We start from the raw sequence: 7239 nt of genomic DNA on the forward strand, positions 1-7239 counted from the left end.
TCACAGTATGCGAAAGACAGGTACAGCAGGGCTTGAACAAGGTTTCCAAGTGGGCAGACCAAAACGGATTTAAGGTCAACCCCCACAAAAGTTCTTATGTTCTCTTCACAAGAAAGAGAGGCCTGGTCCCAGATCCTTGTGTAGAACTGGGCGGACAACAAATCCCTGTCAACAAAGAGCACAAATTCCTTGGTGTTATTCTTGACTCCAGGCTCACTTTCATACCTCACATAAAACATCTTAAAGAAAAATGTCTTAGAACAATGAACTTACTTAAAATCCTATCCCACACAACGTGGGGTAGCGACAGACAGTGTTTATTGAATATTTACAAGAGCCTAGTTCGATCACGGTTAGATTATGGTGCCGTAGTATATCACTCTGCCGCACCGAGCGCACTTAAGATGTTAGACCCCGTTCACCATCTGGGTATCCGTCTGGCCACTGGCGCATTTAGGACAAGCCCTGTTGAAAGCCTATATGTAGAGTCAGATGAGTGGCCACTCCATCTTCAGAGAACAAACATCAGCTTAACGTATTTTCTCAAGGTTCGCTCTAATAAGGAACATCCGTGTTTCACAATCGCTAACGACTTGACGTGTGAAACACTTTTTCATAACAGACCCTCTATGAGGCTTCCTTTTTCACTGCGTGCAAGAGAACTTAGCACGGAAATGGATGTCCCAGTTCTCGAACAACGCCTAATGCCTCCAGCTAAGCTAGTACCGCCCTGGGAGTGGCAGCTGATAGAGTGTGACACATCCTTTGTAGAGGTCACTAAACATGCGCCAGAGACACATATCAAAATGCATTTCTTGGAGCTCCAGTACAAGTACTCGTGCACAGAGTTTTACACAGACGCTTCTAAGTCGCATGCCGGGGTGTCCTACGCAGCCATTGGTCCGTCCTTCTCGGAATCCGGTGTACTGCACCCTGAAACAAGTATATTTACGGCTGAGGCCCATGCACTATTGTCGGCTGTGAAACATATCAGAAAATCAAATATTCAAAAAACAATTTTATTTACAGACTCCCTAAGCGTCGTGAAAGCCTTGAAGTCACACTGTAAACACAGAAACCCCGTAATTACTGAGCTCTATTCTATTCTCTGTAGAGCGTATATGTCTAACCAGCATGTCATTATATGCTGGGTGCCTGGACATAGGGGCATCGAGGGTAACGTTCTAGCAGACCAGATGGCCACATCAATTTCCTTGCATACAGTTAATCCTGCTGCTTCGGTCCCTGTCACAGACCTCAAGCCTTTTTTAAGAAGGAAACTGCGAAATCACTGGCAACGTATGTGGGACGCAGAAGTAAATAACAAACTGCACGTGATAAAACCACAGTTAGGTTCTTGGCCCCCCGTAACAAAATCACGGCGAACAAATGTACTATTCTGTCGCCTTAGAATAGGACACACATTTGGCACGCATAACTTTCTACTCACTGAAAATGATCCTCCAACTTGCGGTAGATGCGGGGAGAGGCTGACCGTCCTCCACGTCCTCCTGGAGTGTCGGGCAGCCGAATCTGAAAGAAGGAAACATTTTTCCCTAGCATACCGGCAGCACATCCCCCTACATCCCGTAATGTTACTCGGCCCAGAACCGCTATTTGATACCAACGCAGTCCTAAATTTCCTGAAAGATGTTGTCCTGCATGTTATTAGCCCCACATGTTCATAGCGGGTCCTCTCTTCAGAGGATACCGCTGTGATAGCTCTTTCGTATAACACGTGCCTCTAGGCCCTTGTGTTTCAAGGGCTCCGGCGAGGCAACAGTGCTCCAGCTATTTTTGCCATCTCGTATATTTTCAATTCTATGTCATTCTTTTATGATGGATTTTAATGTTCATAGTACTCGTCATTAGTCATCGCCATAATTTTATATCACGTAGATTTTACGCACTTTACAGCAACTAATTTTAGGCCACTTTACAGCCAAGTCACATCTCCATAATACATCGTCAACATCACCACTTGTCATGGCGCTCTTTGGCCACACCTGACCCTTGCGCCATTAAACACCACATATCATCATCTATGAGGCTCCGGACGTCGTTGCGCCTTGATTGCGCTACACTTGCCTCTTTCCAGTAGCTGGTCTATGACTTGTTTTTCTATGCCAAGTCTCATTCTGCAACTTCAGTAAGTTGTCCAGCTTTCCATACCGCCCTCAGTGCTTTTTCTGTGTATCACGTTCTACAAACGTACTACCAGCTGAATAATTACTGTTAGGCCCGTATTCAGAAACAGAGCTTAAGTAGGGCGTCAATAAGTGCGGGAAAAGTACAAGTGTCAGGAAAGCTTTAGGAGAGTACTTCAAGAAGGACACTTAAGTATCACTTTTGAAAGTAACACTTTTCGAGTCAAGTATATCGTCTGATGCCGAGGATACGTAAATAATTTGTCTACGATCGGTTCAATCGTAAAAAAAAAATAATTTTTGCTGCAGACTAATGCGGATATAAATGCTTCAGTGCTTGCTCGCGCATTCGTCTGAGTAAAATACAAAGAACGGTTTGGTTTTAGCGCTTTACTCAAACACGTCTGGCCACAAGTTCGCATTGGTTCTCGCAGCCACTGCGGTTCTGTGTGTCGCCGTCGCGACTGTTTTTTGGTTTTGCTGATGAAACAGCGCGGTGTTCTTGCGCAGTGTGTGTGCGTTACGTGTTTACAACCCACCGGACAATGGAAAAAAGGAAAAACTTTTCCGAAGAAGAACGCGCCGTGCTCCTGGACCTCGTTTCGCGCCATCGCAGCGTGGTCGAGAACAAGAAAACGGACGCTGTATCCGTCAGTCGAAAACGGAAGTCATGGAAAAAAATCGAGGACTAGTTGAACTGCCGCCATAGCGTGACGCCGCGGACGTGGGGCCAACTTAAAAAGTGTTGGGAAAACCTCAAAGACAAGTGGCGCAGGTGTAACGCACAAGACATGCGGGAGCGGATTTCTACAGGTAAGCATTGCTTCCTGTGCAGTTACGACGTTACTGACGCAGATCCTCTTTCTGAACATTGCATAGCGTTCAGCGACCCAAGTCGTTGGTTTAATTCGCCAAAATAAGTACATTTGGCGCCCGCGAACGTCTCGCATCTTGAGGCCCGAATGTTTTTCTTTTTTTTTTTTTACCATTTGCGCTACGCACTAGCAGCGTCAAATGAAGCTCGAACATCGGAGCGCGTGGCCCAAGCATAAGTGAATATATAGTGCGCGCCGTCCAGTCATCACCTAGTGACAGGCGCGCGCACCCGGTTTGGCCGAACGCGATCGGCTCCCTCACGCCGGCCACCGTCGCGGCTCCCAGCGATACCACGCTACGCAAGTTTTGCGACCAAAAGAATGAATCTGACTTACAAGCGGCAAACCACACGAGCGAATGTATCTCTAATGGTGAAGGTGCAAAGTGCACCAGGTGCACCACTGTTAAGGCGCGTTTATAGTCCGACGTTATCGGCGCGCGGGCGAGCGTCGTTCGCGGTCAGTCACGCTACGTCGGTTGCGCTGCGCCAGCCGAGATGCCATCCCCTCTATACTTCAACGCGCGCGCCGTCGGCTGCTATCTTCGGGGCATGCGCAGAAGGTTCGCCAAGTTGCGCGCCGTCCGCAAAAGCCGTCTGCGGAGTTGTGTTGGCGCCTTTTTCTTCGCGCGCAATGCATTGTGGTGCGAGAGTTCCGCCGACTTCGACGCGCGACTGTCTCAGGAGCCATATCGGCGCCGGGCCCGTCGGGGCGCGTTGGAAGCCGCCGGTTACGTTAGCTGCGCCGGTGCTCCCGACTATAGAGGGGTCGTTTTCGCCGACGTTACGTAGCGTGCGCGCGCGGGCGTTACGGCGGACTATAAACGGCCCTTAACCAGCGGTGGGACGAGCGTTCGTCGAGACGCCAGCATGCAGTGGCCTAGGTTGCCTTGGTTACGGCAGGCTGTCGCCAACAGCAGCGACACGGCGCTGTGATCATACAGTAACATAGTAAACGAAAAGAGCGGACACTCGAGCCGTTTTGCGGCCGAGCTATGGAGGTTCGCCGATTCCGCTAGGTGGCAGAGCATATGAAGAAAAATGCGGCTGTGGCTGCAGCAGCGGCTAGCAGCTTTAGAGGCGGCACGACCACTGGGCACGACCCAACACCTGCGAAGCCTACTCAGGCCACGCCGCCGGGCTCTTTCTGTAAAATGCACCTGAGCATCGTTGTTGGGTTCTTCTGCCAGACTCTGCTTCGTCGCCGTTTCATGGTAAGGCCATAGCAAGTTTTTTTTTTTGCGCGTTGTTAACGACCGATTCTTTTCTCATTTCGTTATGTCACTGTTAGCCGCATGAACGAGTGACGGCGGCCTTGCAGCCATGAACAGCTGCTGCCCATTTGCTACGCTGACTTTCATTTCGCATTCTTTTTTTTATGCGCAGCAATGAGTGGTGATGCTAGCGATAACAGCGATGCGGCAGCGTCCGAGTGGCGAGGCACGTTCGGTACAATGACGAAGTTAGAAAATCAAATAAAATGGTTCCATAAGAAATGCAGCCTAAGAGCACATGCTGTTCGGGGTAGAGAGCTTTATGTTACGCGCGGCGACTGCTGAAAATGTATGTTGATTGACTTTGCAAAAGAAATGTAGCAAATGTAGCTATTTCTGAAGCGGTGTACGGGCAATATTTACAGTACGGCGATAATTCGCTCTCCCTGAACCTCTGTAGCAGGCAATGTGCGCTTTAGCGTTGTTAGCTGTTCTGCATTGGGCTGAAGATGCGTGCTCACATTATTTTATTGCGTATTGAGTTCTTACCGTAGAAAGTTCCTTGTTCCTTAGCATTTATAACAGTGCTTCCTTAAGAAAAAACGCATTACATGAAGCAGCGGAGCATCTCCATTATAAAGCTTTGCAGGCTGCAGTATTGCTTATACGAAGGAACGTAGCGTCTACATTCAATAGCTTTGAAGCATTCAGTATTGCTTACCGTCTGCCTGTCATTCTACGTATTGCAGAAATCTCCACCATTTCCTCAAAATACACAGTACAGCCAAAGGACATCATGCATAATCAAGGGCAATATTCCAAGTATCAGAAGACGATTGCCAGGCTCCGAAGACAGCAGGTGAAGACCCCCAACACAAAGTACTTAATTGCAGCGGTTTAAAAACGGACACACTGGCTTGCCCATTCGTGATGACGATATTGGTGCGTGCTCAATTATTTTTGCAGCCATTTTATTTCCGCACGCCACAATTCACACAACTTTGCTACCCTAATTCACCCTCCTTCGCAGAAGTACAAGAAAAAACGTCATATTTTTTCCTTCTAAACAATCCCATTTTGAGTAAATAATTTCTGTCGTCTATTTGCAGTTTTCTTTTTTCATTGTCTGGATAGTTGCAACACGTCTTCTATGTGTTTTGCTTGTGCAAAGTTATTGCCATCACGCCATTAATTTCCAACTATTCTCCATTACACCGGTGTCACACGACCACTTTCGATCGCGATCAAGTCCGATCCCAATTGAAATTCTCGACTGCACCATCACGCAGCTTGCGCAAAAGACCCATTCGTGACCAAGAAATTCAAATCTGATTGGGCTTGATCGCGTTTAAAAGTGCGCCGTGTGACACCCGTATTACATGCATTTCGCAGTTTCTTCCCGTTTTCATGTATCTGTCTCTTACAATCTTGCTGCAATAAATTGTCTGCTATTTTCGTGTTCTTGACTGTGCGGCAAGTTGATTTATATTTAAGGAACACGGCACATTTATTTACGGTACACCTTTTGTCGTGAGTTACTAGACGTACAATGTCATAAGCAATTATGTTCTACTTCCTCAACAGTTGGCATTATTGTTGCGCTAAGTTATAGCTTGAAACAGCAAATATGAATTTAAATGAAACTAACATGAGTGAAAGACCCTTGCGCGCTCGTCGTCGCAACATATAAAAAGCTGCACAAGCGCCTGCATCAAACCACTCGATTTAAGGAAAGGTACGGGTAACAAAAAAATAAATAGGAGAAACGAAACTGAAATTAGGGCCTCCAAGATTCGGCGGTGTGCACGACAATCTTGGAGGCTGCTGCGTTTCGCCGATTCCGCTAGGTGCGCTGAGAGTCAAAGTCGGCCGCAGGCGCCTATGGGAGTGTCCACTCTTTACGTTTACTGTGTTACTCTATGCTATGATGACGTTTCAATCTCGACGATTGCTCTGGCGACAGGCCTGGGAGCGCCTCAGAGCGCTCGAAGATGGAGGAGAGCAATCGAAAAGAACCAGCCGAACGAATGGCGCGCACCTTCTTTCAACCAGCCGAAGATGGCATAAGAGGGCTAGCTGCGGGGAACGCGTGTGCATTTCCTTATTGTAAGTTAGAGCCAAACGTGTGAGTCGTCTGTGTTGTTTTGTCCCGGATCTGATGCCCTACCGTTTTTCCCTTCATTATGATATACCAACAAGCCCAACGTGCAACTTTGGTTCCTAAAGCGAATGTTATGCGCTACCGCTTGTTTTACGATTTCATTGTGCCGCGGCCACAGAGAAATTCTACAAGAGGGGACACTCGGCGAAAACTGCGAACAGTGTCAACCCCACCCGTTAGCTGACGCCAGCATCGGAAAAAAAGAATGTGAAATGAACTTACAACGTTTTCTTTTTATTCTTTTCCGCCAGAACTACAAAGTTTGCTTATAAATGAACGTATACTTCCCAACTTATTTTTCTTGCGTCACCTAGCAACAAGCTAGCGGCACGCCAGACGCGCCATATGCATGCGTCATTTGTCAGATATGCCACCGAAGCGCATGTGAAGCTTGCCTGCTTCGCGACCCGTCTCTTTTGGTTGTAGTCCGTTTGCCGGGCTATGGGCGTCTTCATGCCTTCCGTCTACATTTCGACACGGCACCGCTGGACTACAGCAAGGTGAGGAATTTCGTTTGACAGTCTGCAACGCACCTCAAGCACATTTATAGGCTTACTGCACAAATCTGAACCTATATAGTGACGCAGTTTTCGAAAAACAGCTCCGCCGTCCAGGCCTAGCTAATTTGAGGTAATTACTCGTACTGGCTGATGTTTGCGACGCTTGGGCACGCTCGCCGCACCTCGGCCGCGTGACGCAGTTTCGCGTCTACTGCATCATACCAGGACAAGTTATGGCGCCTTCTCTGACCCTAGACATTATCATAACTAATTTCCTTACTTTTTGGGGTACTTTTCAAGCACAGTGGCCGCGCTCGGCGTAGTGGCGCAGTTAGCGAAAAGT

The 7239-nt window shown here is 47.9% G+C and overlaps 1 long non-coding RNA gene across 1 annotated transcript; it reads right to left on the reverse strand.

The window, feature by feature from the left end:
* Nucleotides 1–795: 795 nt before the first annotated feature.
* LOC129383498 (uncharacterized) lies at nucleotides 796–1724 on the reverse strand. The gene is made up of 2 exons (XR_008611392.2): nucleotides 1451–1724; nucleotides 796–933 (listed from the first exon to the last, which is right to left on the reverse strand). It is a non-coding gene; the product is annotated as an uncharacterized lncRNA (long non-coding RNA).
* Between the last annotated feature and the right edge of the window lie 5515 nt (nucleotides 1725–7239).

This window comes from Dermacentor andersoni, chromosome 8, assembly GCF_023375885.2.
Source record: "Dermacentor andersoni chromosome 8, qqDerAnde1_hic_scaffold, whole genome shotgun sequence".
Taxonomy (NCBI): domain Eukaryota; kingdom Metazoa; phylum Arthropoda; class Arachnida; order Ixodida; family Ixodidae; genus Dermacentor; species Dermacentor andersoni.